This window comes from Homarus americanus, unplaced genomic scaffold (genome assembly GCF_018991925.1).
Source record: "Homarus americanus isolate GMGI-L3 unplaced genomic scaffold, GMGI_Hamer_2.0 scaffold45698, whole genome shotgun sequence".
Classification (NCBI taxonomy): domain Eukaryota; kingdom Metazoa; phylum Arthropoda; class Malacostraca; order Decapoda; family Nephropidae; genus Homarus; species Homarus americanus.
Genome location: NW_024735554.1, coordinates 2981253 through 2997974, shown reverse-complemented (window position 1 = coordinate 2997974; position 16722 = coordinate 2981253).

Here is a 16722-nt window from a genome sequence, read left to right as displayed (position 1 = left end):
GAAGTGAGGCAGGAAGGGGAGAGTGAGGCAGGAGGAGAGTGGGACAGGAGGAGAGTAGAGGCAGAGGAGAGGAGACAAGAGGAGAGTGAGAGCAGGAGGAGAGTGAGGCAGGAGGAGGAGTAGACAGGAGGAGAAGTGAGGCAGGAGGAGAAGTGAGGCAGGAGGAGAGTGAGCAGGAGGAGAAGTGAGAGGCAGGAGGAGAAGAAGGCAGGAAGGAGAGTGAGCAGGAGGAGAGTAAGAGGCAGGAAGGAGAGTGAGACAGGAGGAAAGAAGGAACAGGAGGAAGTGAGGCAGGAAGGAGAGTGAAAGGAAGGAAGAGTAGAAACAGGAGGAAGTAGAACAAGGAGGAGAGTAGGCAGAGGAGAAGTAGAGCAGGAGGAAGAAGTGAAGGCAGGAGGAGAGTGAGACAGGTGGAGAAGTGAGAGCAGGGAGGAGAATTAGAGAACAGGAAGGAAGGAAATGAGGCAGGAAGGAGAAGTGAGGCAGGAGGAGAGTGAAAGGCAGGAGGAAGAGTGAGGCAGGAAGAAGAGTGAAGCAAGAAGAAGAAGGAGAACAAAGGAAGGAAAGTAGAGACAGAAGAAAGTAAAACAAGGAAGAAGAAATAGAACAAAGGAAGAAGTAAAGCAAGAAGGAAAGAAGTAAAACAAGAAGAAGAAGTAAAAGCAAAGGAAAGAAAGTAGAAAACAAAGGAAAGTAAAAAGAAGAAGAAATAAAACAAAGGAAGAAAAGTAGACAAAGGAAGGAAAGAAAGTAAAACAAGAAGAAAAGTAAAACAAGAAGGAAAGAAAAATAAAACAAGAAGAAGAAATGAAAACAAGAAGAAAAGTAAAACAAGAAGAAAAGTAAAACAAAGAAGAAAGAAAGTAAAACAAAAGAAAGTAAAACAAAGGAAGAAAAATGAGCAGAGGAGAAGTGAGGCAGGAGGAGAGTAGAGAGCAGAGGGGAGAGTGAGAGCAGAGGAGAGTAGAGCAGGAAGGAGAGTGAGAGCAGGAGGAGTGAAGGCAGGGAAGGAGAAGTGAGGCAGGAGGAGAAGTGAAGACAGGAGGAGAGTGAGAGACAGGAGGAAGGTGAGACAGGAGGAGAGTGGGGAGACAAAGGAGGGAGGAGGCAGGAGGAGAGAAGGCAGGGAGGAGAGTGAGGCAGGAGGAGAGGAGAGCAGGAGGAGGGAGTGAGACAGGAGGAGAGTGGGACAGGAGGAGAGGAGAGACAGGAGGAGAGTGAGGCAGGAGGAAGTAGACAAAGGAAGAAGAAGTAGAAAAACAGGAAGAAAGAAAGAAAAGAAACAAGAAGAAAAGTAAAACAAGAAGAAGAAGTAAAACAAGAAGAAAAGAAAACAAGGAAGAGAAAGTAAAACAAGGAAAGAAGAAGTAAAAACAGGAAAGAAAGAAATAAGAAACAAGAAGAAAAGAAAGTAAAACAAGAAGAAAGAAATAAAACAAAAAGAAAAAATAAAACAAAGAAAAGAAATAAAACAAAGAAGAAAGAAATCAAAACAAGGAAAAGAAAGTAAAACAAAAGAAGAAAGAAAGTAAAACAAAGGAAGAAAGAAAGTAAAACAAGAAGAAGAAATGAAAACAAAGAAAAGAAAGTAGAAGCAAGAAGAAAAGTAAAACAAGAAGAAGAAAGTAAAACAAGAAGAAGAAAAACAAAGGAAGAAGAAGAGAACAAGGAAGAAGAAGTAAAAGAAGAAGAGAACAGGAAGGAAAGTAGAACAAAGGAAGAGAAGAAGAGACAAGGAAAGGAAGAAGTAGAACAAGAAGGAAAGAAGACAAGAAGGAAGAAAGTAGACAAGGAGAAGAAGTAAAACAGGAAGAGAAGTAAAACAAGAGGAAGAAAGTAGAAACAGGAAAGGAAAGTAAAACAAGGAAGGAAAGAAGTAAAACAAAGGAAGGAAAGAAGTAAAACAAAGGAAGAAAGGAGAAGAGAAAGGAAAGAGGAAAGTAAAAGCAAGAAGAAGAAAGTAAAAAAAGGAAGAAAGAAAGTAAGGCAAGAAGAAGAATGAAACAGGAAGAAATGAAAACAAAGGAAGTAAACAGAAGGAAGAAGTAGAAGACAAGAGAAGAAGTGAGGCAGGAGGAGTGAGGCAGGAGAGAGGAGGCAGAGAGTGAGGCAGGAGGAAGTGAGGCAGGAGGAGAGTGAGACAGGAGAAGGGAGGCAGGAGGAGGAGAGGCAGGAGGAGGAGAGAGGAGGCAGGAGAGTGAGGCAGGAGGAGAGTGAGACAGGAGGAGAGTGAGGCAGGAGGAGAGTAGAACAGGAGAGTGAGACAGGAGGAGAGTGAGACAGGAGAGAGTGAGGCAGGAGAGAGTGAGGCAGGAGGAGAGTAGACAGGAGGAGGGAGTGAGGCAGGAGGAGAGTGAGACACACCACCAACCGTTTGTTACACAGCAGCACCCTCCTGACCATTCTCCACACACACACACACACACACACACACACACACACCACACACACCTTCTTGTTGTGTGTGGTAGTGAGTTTATACAATATAGAGGGGGGCAGAGCGGTACCAATTCAAGTGCAGGTATTGTAGCAGACAAGATCATTATTGCCGGTGACATTGTTAATAAGTGCCCGCCGACATTATTAACAAATGCCCGCCCGACATTATTACCACTACTTGAGGATCGTATAGACATGAGGGTTAGGATTAAGGTAAGTGAAGATTAAAGTGTTGTGAGAGGCGGACCATCCGGGCAGTGTAGAAAACATCACATTGAATATTAATCCTCAGTCTTCAGTGAGGTAATGTGACCTACATTTTACCCACTCAAGCCTGGTACCCACTCAAGCCCAGGTACCCCCCAAGCCTGGTACCACTCAACCTGACCCACTCAAGCCTGGTATCCACTTAAGCCTGGTGCCCACTCCAAGCCTGGTATCCACTTAAGCCTGGTACCCACTCAAGCCTGGGCTACCACTCCAAGCCTGGTACCCACTTAAGCCTGGTACCCACTCCAAGCCTGGTACCCACTTAAGCCTGGTACCCACTAATCACAAACCTCCAAGCCTGGTACCACTTAAGCCTCGTATCCAGCCAAGCCCGGTACCTAGTAATCTTGGTACCCCTCACAGCTGGGTCGACTGAGTGTCCCTGGGGCCAGTTATACCCCAAAGGGAACAGACGAGGTTGTATCGACTCGGCCATGGTTTGTGATGCCATGGCCCGCAGATAGATGGCCAGGTGTCGAGGCAGTGGTGGTGTTCCCGGTCCAGTGACACCCCGGCCCAGTGACACCGGCCCAGTGACCCGGCCCGGTGACACGGCCCGGTGACACCGGCCCAGTGACACCGGCGGTGACACCCGGCAGTGACACCCGGCGGTGACACCGGCCCAGTGACACTGCGGCCAAGTGACACCCCGGCCCAGTGACACCCCGGCCAAGTGACACCTCCGTCATAACACAAGCTGGTACAAGACGTGACCTAACCCATATATTATAGGTGCAGGAACAATAAGGAACATGAATTTTAACGTGGGTGTAACAGAGAGAGCTGAGAGGGTCAGTGTGTAGGCGTGTGTATGTAGGGATGGGTGTGTGTGTGTGTGTGTGTGTGTGTGTCACCAGCTGTGACCACCATGGGCAGAAGGTGATAGGTCAGTAGGACAGCAGCCAGCCATCAACATACAGTATGCCTCGCCTCCACAAACAGCAAAGCAGCAACCCAAGAAACCGAAATATTGAAGAGTACATTTCTTAAATCCTTGAACGGGGAAGTATAGAGAGAAGGAAGAGATTTAGGAGAGAGAGAAAGAAAAGGTGCGAGAGAGAGTGAAAGGTGTGGGAGGGAGAACCCGTTTGTTGTTGTAGTGAGGTAGGTGAGTGATGGCGTCTCACACAAGGCCAACACGATCTTACTGTTCACAACTTACAGCCAATGGTTCATGGCCTCCTAAACACCCCTTTAAAACTAGTAAAGATATTAGTCCGGTTATATATTAAACCTTAACACTACTGTGGTTTCTAGAATACCTGTTTGGCAAGTGTCAGGTCTTCTTGTCTGTTCAGTATTAATATTTGTCGTTCATATACTGGCACGGTCTAAACTTTCTCTCCACATATTAAGAAAAACATGACTTTTTGTACCGTCAGCCTGTACAAAAGTACCGTCAGCTCCTCAGCTGACAAAATCGTACCTGTAAAAATACAGCAGCTGTACAATAATACGTACCGTTAGCCTGTACAATAATACTGTACCGTCAGCCTGTGCAATAATACCGTACAGTCAGCCTGTACAGCATACCCAAATTAGCCTTACAATAATACCGCACCCAGCCTGTACAATAATACCTCACCAGCCTGACAGTAACCGTCAGCCTGTACAATAATACCGTACCGTCAGCCTGTACAATAATACCGTACCGTCAGCCTGTACATAATACCATGCATCAGCCACAACCACCACCAAACACCCACCTCAACCATACCCCCAGCCGCAGCAAAATACCCGTCAGCCAGCACAACACACACCCCGTCGCCTGTACAACAACCGCACCGTCAGCACAGCCACAATACCGGCAAACCCAGCCTGTACAATAGCCGTCCCAATACGATCAGCCAGTACAAAACCTACCGCAGCCAAAAACTGTACCGTCACCGCACAATAATACCGTACCATCAGCCTGTACAATAATACTGTACCGTCAGCCTGTACATAATACCGTACCGTCAGCCTGTACAATAATACCGTAACCCGCCAGTTAATAATACTGTACCGTCAGCCTGTACAAATACCGTACCGTCAGCCTGTACAGTAATACCGTACCGTCAGCCTGTACAATACCTACCGTCAGCATGCAATAATACCGTACCGTCAGCCTGTACAATACCGTACCGTCAGCCTGTACAATAATACTGTACCGTCAGCCTGTACAGTAATACCGTACCGTCAGCCTGTACAATAATACTCCCACTCAATATGTACCGTCAGCCTGTACAATAATACCGTACCGTCAGCCTGTATAATACACATGTACCGTCAGCCTGTACAATAATACTCGTACCGTCAGCCTGTACAATAATACCGTACGTCAGCCTGTACAATAATACCGTACCGTCAGCCTGTACATAATAATACTACCGTCAGCCTGTACAATAATACTGTACCGTCAGCCTTATAATAATACCGTACCGTCAGCCTGCGTAACAATACTGTACCGTCAGCCTGTACAATAATACCGTACCGTCAGCCTGTACAATAATAATACCGTACCGTCAGCCTGACAATAATACCGTACCGTCAGCCCAGTACAATAATACCGTACCGTCAGCCTGTATAATAATACCGTACCGTCAGCCTGTACAATAATACCGTACCGTCAGCCTGTACAGTAATACCGTACCGCCAGCCTGTACATATACCGTACCGTCAGCCTGTACAATAGACACATACTGTACCGTCAGCCTGTACAATAATACCGTACCGTCAGCCTGTACAACAATACTGTACCGTCAGCCTGTACAATAATACCGTACCGTCAGCCTGTACAATTACCGTACCGTCAGCCTGCACAACAATACTGTACCGTCAGCCTGTACAATAATACCGTACCGTCAGCCTGTCACAATGTACCGTCAGCCTGTACAATAATACCGTACCGTCAGCCTGTACAATAATACTGTACCGTCAGCCTGTACGGTAATACCGTACCGTCAGCCTGTACAATAATACTGTACCGTCAGCCTGTACAATAATACCGTACCGTCGGTCAGGCTAATAATACTGTACCGTCAGCCTGTACAATAATACCGTACCGTCAGCCTGTACAATAATACTGTACCGTCAGCCTGCACAATAATACCGTACCGTCGCCTGCAATAATACCGTACCGTCAGCCTGTACAATAATACCGTACCGTCAGCCTGTACAATAACACTGTACCAGCCTGTAATAATACCGTACCGTCAGCCTGTACAATAATACTGTACCGTCAGCCTGTACAATAATACCGTACCGTCAGCCTGACAATAATACTGTACCGTCAGTCTGTACAATAATACCGTACCGTCAGCCTGTACAATAATACCGTACCGTCAGCCTGTACAATAATACCGTACCGTCAGCCTCGTACAATAATACCGTACCGTCAGCCCTGTACAATACCGTACCCGTCAGCCTGTACAATAATACCGTACCGTCAGCCTGTACAATAATACTATACCGTCAGCCTGTACAATAATACTGTACCGTCAGCCTGCAACAATAATACCGTACCGTCAGCCTGTATATCACGTACCGTCAGCCTGTACAATACCGTACCGTCAGCCTGTGACAATGATACCGTACCGTCAGCCTGTACAATGATACCGTACCGTCAGCCTACAGCAATGATACCGTACCGTCAGCCTGTATAATAATACTGTACCGTCAGCCTGTATAATACTGTACCGTCAGCCTGTACAATAATACCGTACCGTCAGCCTGTACAATAATACCGTACCGTCAGCCTGTATAATAATACCGTACCGTCAGCCTGAATGATACCGTACCGTCAGCCTGTACACGATACCGTACCGTCAGCCTGTACAATAATACCGTACCGTCAGCCTGTACAATAATACCGTACCGTCAGCCTGTACAATGATACCGTACCGTCAGCCTGTACAATAATACCGTACCGTCAGCCTGTACAGTAATACCGTACCGTCAGCCTGTACAATAATACCGTACCGTCAGCCTGTACAATGATACCGTACCAGCCTGTACAATGATACCACCGTCAGCCTGTACAATACTGACCGTCTAGCCGTAAATAATACCGTACCGTCAGCCTGTACAATAATACCGTACCGTCAGCCTGCAATATACCGTACCGTCAGCCTGTACAATACTGTACCGTCAGCCTGTACAATAATACCGTACCCACCTGTACAATATCGTACCATCGCCTGTACAAATACCGTACCATCGCCTGACAACAACACCGTACCGTCAGCAAAAAAAATCCGTCAGCCTGTACAATATGCACCGTCAGCCTGTACAATGATACCGTACCGTCAGCCTGTACAATAAAAAATAATACTGTACCCCCAAAACACCCCATACCATACATCCAACAAAGAAGGAAACGTTATATATTTATTCAGTAAGTGTCATTTACAAACATAAGTGTGTGTGTGTGTTTAGTAATGATGATCCTACAAAATTTTTCCTTCCAAAATAACGAAAGCTAACTCAGTTATCACGTGTGTGTGTATGCGTCCAGGCCACATTGAACCAGAAACAGCCGGATAACAAGCGGATACTCTCCAATTATATAGTTATGGAAACAGTTCGCCGTTGTTAAGAGTATAAGTGACAACATCCTCCCGTCTCTCTCTCTCTCTCTCTCATTGTATTAAGAATTTTATAGTACCATTTATATTCACACACATTATTTACACATCATTATACACATTATTATTATTATTATTATATAATTATGTACCACCTCCTTCCTCCCTACCCCACCAGATATTCCTCCCCCTCGTCCCCTCCCCTCCTTCCCCTCCCACTCATCCCTCCTCCCCTCGTCCCCTCCCTCCTTCCCTCCCTCTCCCCTCCTCTCGTCCCCTCCCCTGACATACAGTATACACCCCGCCCACCCACTGGTACACCACCTCTACCCCAGACACGTACAGTCACCCCTCCCTCCTCCCTCCCTACCTCCCTACGTGTACTGTATGCTGGGCGGCGGATATATGAGGTGACTAGGAGTTACTGCCACCCATACATGGAAGATGGGCGGCCACATGAGGCACAATAAGACCCGCCCACCACCCCAACCTAGTCCGTAGTGCTGCCGCCCCTGGTGTGTGTGTGTGTGTGTGTGTGTGTGTGTGTGTGTGTGTGTGTGTGTGTGTGTGTGTGTGTGTCGCGCGCGAGAGGATGACCTTCTCATGATAGGAATTTATTTATGGTGTACAAGTTGACACTAACACAACTACACCCATTATACCTGCGGAACTCAGTGCCGAGGAAGACCGGACAACTCACAAACTGCACTGGCTAACCCGACGTCCTATAGGAAGATGATCCGTTAAGCGTAGGATCTTGTTTGTAATCTCTTGCCTGGGGATCAAACCCAGGAGGTGAGGAGGAGGGGTGAGGGAGGAGGTGGTGAGAGGAGGAGTGTGAGGAAGTAGGAGGTGGTGAGGAGGAGGTGGTGAGGGGAAATAGGAGGTGGTGAGGAGAGGAGGAGGGTGGTGAGGAGGATAGGAGGGTGGGGGGAGGAGGTGAGGAGGGTGGTGAGGAGAGTAGGAGGGTGAGGAGAGTAGGAGGGTGGTGAGGAGGAGTAGGAGGGTGGTGAGGAGAGTAGGAGGGTGGTGAGGAGGAGTAGGAGGGGTGGTGAGGGAGTAGGAGGGTGAGTAGGAGAGGAGGTGGTGTGAGGAGAGTAGGAGGGTGGTGAGGAGGAGTAGGAGGGTGGTGAGGAGGGGAGGAGTAGGAGGTGGTGAGGGAGAGAGGAGGGTGGTGTAGGGAGGTAGGGAGGGTGGTGAGTAGGGTGGGAGGGTGAGGAGGAGTAGGAGGGGTGGTGGGGGAGGAGTAGGAGGGTGGTGGGGAGAGTAGGAGGGTGGTGGAGGAGAGTAGGAGGTGGTGAGAGTAGGAGGGTGGTGAGGAGAGTAGGAGGGTGGTGAGGAGAGTAGGAGGGTGGTGAGGGAGAGTAGGAGGGTGGTGAGGGAAGTAGGAGGGTGGTGAGGAGAGTAGGAGGGTGGTGAGGGAAGTAGGAGGTGGTGAGGAGGGTAGGAGGGGTGGTGAGGGAGGGTAGGAGGTGGTGAGGAGAGTAGGAGGGTGGTGAGAGGAGAGTGGGAGGTGGTGAGGGAGGAGGAGGGTGGTGAGGAGAGAAGGAGGGTGGTGAGGAAGTAGGAGGGTGGTGGGGAGAGAGTAGGAGGGTGGTGAGGAGGGAGTAGGAGGGTGGTGAGGGAAGTAGGAGGGTGGTGAGGAGAGTAGGAGGGTGGTGAGGGAGAGTAGGAGGGTGGTGAGGGAGGAGTAGGAGGGTGGTGAGGGAGAGTAGGAGGGTGGTGAGGGAGGATAGGAGGGTGGTGAGGAGAGTAGGAGGGGTGGTGAGGGAGAGTAGGAGGGTGGTGAGAGGTAGGGGGTGGGTGAGGAGGAGTAGGAGGGTGGTGAGGGAGAGAGTGGAGGGGTGGTGGGAGAGAAGGAGGTGGTGAGGAGAGTAGGAGGGTGGTGAGGAGGAGTAGGAGGGTGGTGAGGAGGAGTAGGAGGGGTGGTGAGGAGGAGAGTAGGAGGAGGGGTGGGGAGAGTAGGAGGGTGGTGAGGGAGGAGGAGGGTGGTGTGAGGAGGGTAGGAGGGTGGTAGGAGAGTAGGAGGGTGGTGAGGGAGGAGTAGGAGGGTGGTGAGGAGAGTAGGAGGGTGGTGAGAGGGGAGAGAGGAGGGTGGTGGGGAGAGTGGGAGTGGTGGGGAGAGTAGGAGGGTGGTGGGGAGAGTAGGAGGGTGGTGGGGAAGTAGGAGGGTGGTGAGGAGGAGTAGGAGGGTGGTGAGGAGGAGGGTGGGTAGGGAGAGTAGGAGGGTGGTGGGAGAGTAGGAGGGTGGTGGGGAGAGTGGGAGGGTGGTGAGGGAGAAGGAGGGTGGTGAGGAGGGAGTAGGAGGGTGGTGAGGAGGAGTAGGAGGGTGGTAGGGAGAGAAGGAGGTGGTGAGGGAGGGAGTAGGAGGGGTGGTGAGGGAGAGTAGGAGGATGGTGAGGAGGTAGGAGGGTGGTGAGGGGAGTAGGAGGGTGGTGAGAGTAGGAGATGGTGGTAGGAGGGTGTGGTGGAGTAGGAGGGTGGTGAGGAGGAGTAGGGTGGTGGGGAGAGTGGGAGGGTGGTGAGGGAGAGTAGGAGGGTGGTGAGGAGAGTAGGAGGAGGTTGTGAGGAGAGTAGGAGGGTGGTGGAGGGAGAGTAGGAGGGGTGGTGAGGAGAGTAGGAGGTGGTGGTGAGGGAGGAGTAGGAGGGTGAGGTGGTGAGGAGGAGTAGGAGGGTGGTGAGGGAGGAGTAGGAGGGTGGTGAGGAGGAGGAGGGTGGTGAGGGAGGAGTAGGAGGGTGGTGAGGGAGGAGTAGGAGGGTGGTGGGGAGAGTAGGAGAGTGGTGAGGAGAGTAGGGGTGGTGAGGAGAGTAGGAGGGTGGTGAGGAGAGTGGGAGGTGGTGGGGAGAGTAGGGAGGGTGGGTGAGGGAGAGTAGGAGGGTGGTGAGGAGGAGTAGGAGGGTGGTGAGGGAGAGTAGGAGGGTGGTGAGGAGGAGTAGGAGGTGGTGAGGAGGAGTAGGAGGGGTGGTGAGGGAGGAGTAGGAGGAGGTGAGGGAGGTAGGAGGGTGGTGAGGAGGAGTAGGAGGGTGGTGAGGAGGAGTAGGAGGGTGGTGAAGGAGAGTAGGAGGGTGGTGAGGGAGAGTAGGAGGGTGGTGAGGAGGGAGTAGGAGGGTGGTGAGGAGGAGTAGGAGGGTGGTGAGGAGGAGTAGGAGGGTGGTGAGGAGAGTAGGGAGGTGTGAGGGAGGTAGGAGGGTGGTGAGAGTAGGAGGGTGGTGAGGAGGAGTAGGAGGTGAGTGAGGGAGTAGGAGGGTGGTGAGGAGGGAGTAGGAGGGTGGTGAGGAGGGAGTAGGAGGGTGGTGAGGAGGGAGTAGGAGGGTGGTGAGGAGGAGTAGGAGGTGGTGAGGAGGAGTAGGAGGTGAGGAGGAGTAGGAGGGTGGTGAGAGTAGGAGGAGGGTGGTGAGGAGAGGAGGGTGGTGAGGGAAGTAGGAGGGTGGTGAGAGGGAGGAGGGTGGGTGAGGAGGAGGAGGGTGGTGAGGGAGAGTAGGAGGGTGGTAGGGAGAGAGTAGGAGGGTGGTGAGGAGGTAGGAGGGTGGTGAGGAGAGTAGGAGGGTGGTGAGGAGAGTAGGAGGAGGAGGGTGGTGAGGGAGAGTGAGGAGGGTGGTGAGGAGAGTAGAGGAGGTGGTGAGGGAGAGTAGGAGGAGTGGTGAGGGAAGTAGGAGGTGGTAGGGAGAGTAGGAGGGTGGTGAGGAGAGTAGGAGGGTGGTGAGGAAGTAGGAGTAGTGAGGGAGAGTAGGAAGGTGGTGAGGAGGAGTAGGAGGGTGGTGGGAAGTAGGAGGGTGGTGGGGAGAGTAGGAGGGTGGGTGAGGAGAGTAGGGAGGTGGTAGGGAGAGTAGGAGGGTGGTGAGGAGGAGGAGGGTGGGTGAGGAGAGGAGGAGGGTGGTGAGGAGAGGGAGGGTAGTGAGGAGAGGAGGAGGGTGGTGAGGAGAGGAGGGTGGTGAGGGAGAGGAGGAGGGTGGTGGGGAGAGTAGGAGGGTGGTGAGGAGAGTAGGAGGGTGGTGAGGGAGAGTAGGAGGGTGGTGAGGGAGGAGTAGGGAGGGTGGTGAGGAGGAGTAGGAGGTGGTGGAGAGTAGGAGGGTGGTGAGGGAGAGTAGGAGGGTGTGAGGAGAGTAGGAGGTGGTGAGGGAGAGTAGGAGGTGGGAGGAGAGTAGGAGGGTGGTGAGGGAGGAGTAGGAGGGTGGTGAGGAGGAGTAGGAGGTGGTGAGGAGGGAGTAGGAGGGTGGTGAGGAGGAGTAGGGTGAGTGAGGGAGAGTAGGAGGGTGGTGAGGAGAGTAGGAGGGTGGTGAGGAGAGGAGGTGGTGAGGAGAGAGGAGGGGGGTGAGGAGAGAGGGTGGTGAGGAGGAGGAGGAGGGTGGTGAGGAGGAGGGAGGGTGGGTGAGGGAGAGTAGGAGGAGGGGTGGTAGGAGGAGTAGGAGGGTGGTGGGGAAGTAGGAGGGTGGTGAGGGGAGGAGAGTAGGAGGGTGGTAGGGAGGGAGTAGGAGGGTGGTGAGGAGGAGTAGGAGGTGGTGAGGAGGAGTAGGAGGGGTGGTGAGGAGAGTAGGAGGGTGGTGAGGAGGAGTAGGAGGTGGTGAGGGGAGAGAGTAGGAGGGTGGTGAGGAGGAGTAGGAGGGTGGTGAGGAGAGGAAGGAGGTGGGGAGAGTAGGAGGGTGGTAGGGAGAGTAGGAGGGTGGTGAGGGGAGGAGGGAGAGGAGGGTGGTGAGGAGGAGTAGGAGGGTGGTGAGGAGGAGTAGGAGGGTGGTGAGGAGGAGATAGGAGGGTGTGAGGAGGAGTAGGAGGGTGGTGAGAGGAGTAGGAGGGTGGTGAGGAGGAGTAGGAGGTGGTGAGGAAGTAGGAGGTGGTGAGAGAGTAGGAGGGTGGTGAGGAGAGTAGGAGGGTGGTGAGGAGAGTAGGAGGGTGGTGAGGAGAGTAGGAGGGTGGTGAGAGTAGGAGGGTGGTGAGGAGAGTAGGAGGGTGGTGAGGGAGAGTAGGAGGGTGGTGAGGAGAGTAGGAGGGTGGTGAGGAGGGAGGAGTAGGTGGTGAGGAGAGTAGAGGGTGGTGGAGGAGAGTAGGAGGGTGGTGAGGAGAGTAGGAGGGTGGTGAGAATAGAGGAGGTGGTGGGGAGGAGAGAGGTGGGAGGGAGGAGTAGGGTGGTGGGAGAGGAGGTGGTGAGGGGAGAGGAGGGTGGTGAGGAGTAGGAGGTGGTAGGAGAGAGGAGGTGGTGAGGGAGTAGGAGGTGGTGAGGAGAGTAGGAGGGTGGTGAGGAGAGTAGGAGGGTGGTGAGGAGGAGTAGGAGGGTGGTGAGGAGGAGTAGGAGGGTGGTGAGGAGGAGTAGGAGGGTGGTGAGTAGGAGGAGGAGGGTGGTGAGTAGGAGGAGGGTTGGACAAGAGAGGCACAGTGTGGACACGCTCCATGCCTTCACTGTTTTGATGCTGGGTACGTCCTCTGTCTCAAGGCTTCCTCCCCATGCCTCTCTCTCTCTCTCACTTAACCATACTACTTCCACACCACACTAACTTACACTACCTCCACACCGCATCACACACACACACTTTGAAACCAGGCCAAGTTAGCTGACAGTTTGCTGACATTTCTAACCTACAAAATTGAGCTGACAGTTTGTTGGCATTGCTAACATTCCACAAGTGAACTGACAATGAGCTGACTTAAACCTTTTACAAGTTGAGTTGACATCAAGTGTAGACAATATAAATACAAATGCCTACCTGTGTAGACTGAAGAAAATGGAGATGACCCGTATATATAACTCTATAACTGGAAACAATTATAGACCTGCGTAGAAAATTGTAGACATGTAAAAAAGTGTAGACTAGTGCAGACCTATTTAGACAAGCGTGAACAATGTAGACAAGTGTAGACCTCTGTAGACAAGTGTAAATAAGTATAGACCTGTGAAGACAAATTTGGATTTTGTGTTAACAGTGTGTGTGATAGATTAGAAGACCAAACACTGATAATGTTCCCACGTCCACACACCACGAAGTCCTCACACCACCCCTGCTGTCCATGGTGCAGTAATGTCCTGTCGGTAATAATAGATATACTGATAAATCATATTAATATTAAAATATAAAAGTAAAAATAATAATAATAATGACATTACTAATAATATAACAATAGTAATAATAGTAATTCGATTAATTTATTAGATACCGTAATACTAATGAAGGTAAGAGAGGCGTATTTACAGGTAGGCAGCGTCCCTGGTGGCCAGATGTTGAAGGTTAGTCGCGGAACACCTCCCTCCCGGCTATCCTTGACACGGGAAACCCTCTTCCCCTAGCTGCCGCGCGAGTGATGAGAGGCAGGAAGTTATTGTGTGAGGGAGGAAGACACGGGGAAGAGGAGAGTGAAAGGATGAGTGGTGGAGGGAACGGCGGGGAAAAAAACCATAGAGGTTCCTCTGTGTTAGGCATCCTGGGAGGGCGGCATTTCCGGTATCGTCAAGCCTAGTAAATGACCATGGTAAACTGACTTGACGGATGCGCTTAATTAACACATTTGGGTTTGTCATGCGTCTTATTATATATATATTTAATTATCTAATTCGTTATTTTTAATGATGAGTGATATAGCTGTGGTTGTGTTGAGGTAGAGAGGCCAAGAGGTGTGTTGTGGTGTAGCAGCGGCCGCGTATCGGATATTTTTACCTCTTGCCTCAAACGTCACATGTTGCTGCTGCTGCTGCTGTAATTTGTTGCTGGTGTTGTCATCTGCTGTTGTTGCTATTACCTCTGCACACACACATACACACACCCACAGAGCTATACATAAATACAAACTATCGTTACACATAGATATAGTCAATAAATATATGCATAGTGACTCGTAATGACCTAGTTTGTATTCATGACGTGGGTAGGTGGCGGCGTTGTCCAGGTTAGTGTGTATATTAATGCTCACACCCTGACTGCTCGCCACACCTCACAGCGTCACAAGGTGGGCGCACGTCTCTGAATTGCTGAGAGGAGACTGTACTGTTGTGTAGTGGTGGTGGTGGTATGTGGACCCCACCTCGAACACGGGTACACAGGGTCGAGTCTGCGTTTTAGGGTGAGAGTATTACAACCCTCCCCGCCCCCTTCATCCCCCCTCCCGCCCTCCCTCTCCCTCCTCTTCCCGCCTCCTTCACTCCCTCCCTGTCTCCCTTCACCCTCCCTTCTCCCCTGGGTTCTTCAATTCTCCTCTCCCCTGTCTCCTTCACCCTCCCTCCCTGCCCTCCTCCTCCCCTTCCCCTCCCCCACCCCCTTCACCCCCATATAGGGTGGTGATGGCACACAGCACATTGGTAGGGCTGTAAATACAGCTTTAATTACAGAAAGGTGACACACAGACAGGCAGGATCTATAAGGAGGGGAGGCACCGACAGATGGATGTAGACAGACAAACAGATACACAAACAATACTGTGGCTGTCACGTGGTCCCAGGTGGCCACGCTACACCTGGGGACGTGGCTGGGGTGTGGTGGTGGTAGGTGAGGGGTGGGGGCAGGTGAGGGTGGTGGGGGGGTGGGGAGGGTTTGGTGTGGGGGGTGAGGTGTAGGTGAGGGCTTGTGTGTGAGGTGGTGTGGGTGTGGTGGTGGTGAGAGGTGTAGTGGTGGTGGGAGAGAGAGGTGTAGGTGAATTAGTCTTGCTTGTAACGGATTAGCACGATGATCCCCTAACACACACACACACAGGTTTTGTTGATGGTTTAGGTAAGGCGGAAGGAAATGAACCGCGCCCATGACGAGAACACCAATACTCAGGTCCTCCCCTCACTCTGGTCCTCCCCTCACCCCTCATTCTCTTTGTTTATCCCCTCACTTTCCCCTAATTCACAGTGGAAAAGAGAGAGAGAGAGAGAGAGAGAATCTTTACTCCGATGTACCGGGAGGTGAGGTGAGGGAGGGGGGAGGCGAGGGAGGGAGGGATTTTAAAGATGGAGAGGTCGACTATCTTCTTGAGGCTCCTTCAGACCTCAGTGTGTACAGAGCCACCCATGAAGGAGGACCTACTGTACATGCTCCCCGGTGTACGACCCTGGCGCCACACACTTCACTCTCATGGTGACTGTGGTGTGTGGGTCTATAAGCCGGCGACCTGTGGTGTAATGGTCAGCATCCTCGCCTCGCAAGCGAGCGGACCCGAGTTCGATCCCCGGGCAGGGTGAAACCATGGGCAAGTTTCTTTACGCCATTTGCCTCTGTCTACCCAGCAGTAATTGGGGACCTGGATGTTAATCGATTTGCGGATCGTGTTCCGGGGTAATGGTTAGCCAGTGCAGTTGGCGAGTTGCCCGGTCTTCTCGGACTATTCCTTGACACTGGGTCATGCAGCTCGTTAACTCAGGGTGTGGTTGTTGTGTTGGCGACAGCTTCTACACCTTAAACAAATTCACGCCTGGGAGGCCCTTGGGCCGGCCATCCTCGATTTTGAGGGGCTTCCATTTTTATTGTGCCGCTCTTATTAGGTGAGAACTGAGAATAGGTGAGGTTTGGTTAGGTTAGTTTAAGTCTAGTTCTGGTGGTAGGTTAGGTTTGGTTAGATTAGGATTAGATTAAGTTAGAATAGGTTGGGTTAAGTTAGGAGAGTTTGCGAAATCGTTCGTATAAACTTGACTTGACGCTCTCCAGCCAGTTATAACCTGGCTGACTTTCTCTGGCTGTGTGTGTGAGGGGGGGGGGGTATTGGGTGACCAGTAGTGACGTAGTGTGCTGACCGGAAGTGAAGGACATTGTTCAGCCTAAGTCCCAAAAGCTACTTATTTTTTTTCTTTTTAGATCTATAATTATCGTTAATAAATGTGATTCTAATGATTTATTTAATGTATATCCTACACTACCTATATTTTTCATCAATTCATCAAATAATGTAACAGTAATTTCTTCTTGAACTATAATGCGAGTACAGTATTGTATATTTGAGTAAACTACAACTACGTATTAAAAATAGTCACTATATTTTTTTTTACCATGAGTTAATTTATATTTTACACTGAAAACATTATAGAAGCTTAACTTAAAATATTCATTGAAGTCCAGTGTGTGCTGTGCTTCCCTCCCCCTCCTCCTCCTTCTCCTCCCGTGGCCAAGTGTTCAATGTTGTAGGAGGCCCACTGACCCATAGGTTAGTCGTGATACTTATGCAACGCCGTCCATCTCGCCCAGCTGTGACGTGGACAGGAGCCAACAAGTCTGACTCAGACGTCATCTCCGGCTAGGATGTACAGTATGTGTTCTACCGAAAATTAAAGTTTTATCAGTTTGCACAAAGATCCTGTGAGTCAGAACTTAAAATAAACTTAACTTTAGTTTGTCTGGGTTTATTATGTTGTTTATTTATTTGCTTGTTTCTTCTGGGTCGAGTTAGCCGAGTATTTTTATCTAATAAGCGCGCCCTCTCATTACCCACACACTTTGTCTCATTATCCGCTTATCTTGCACTACGACTACCATTTCCTCCACTTTATTTAAG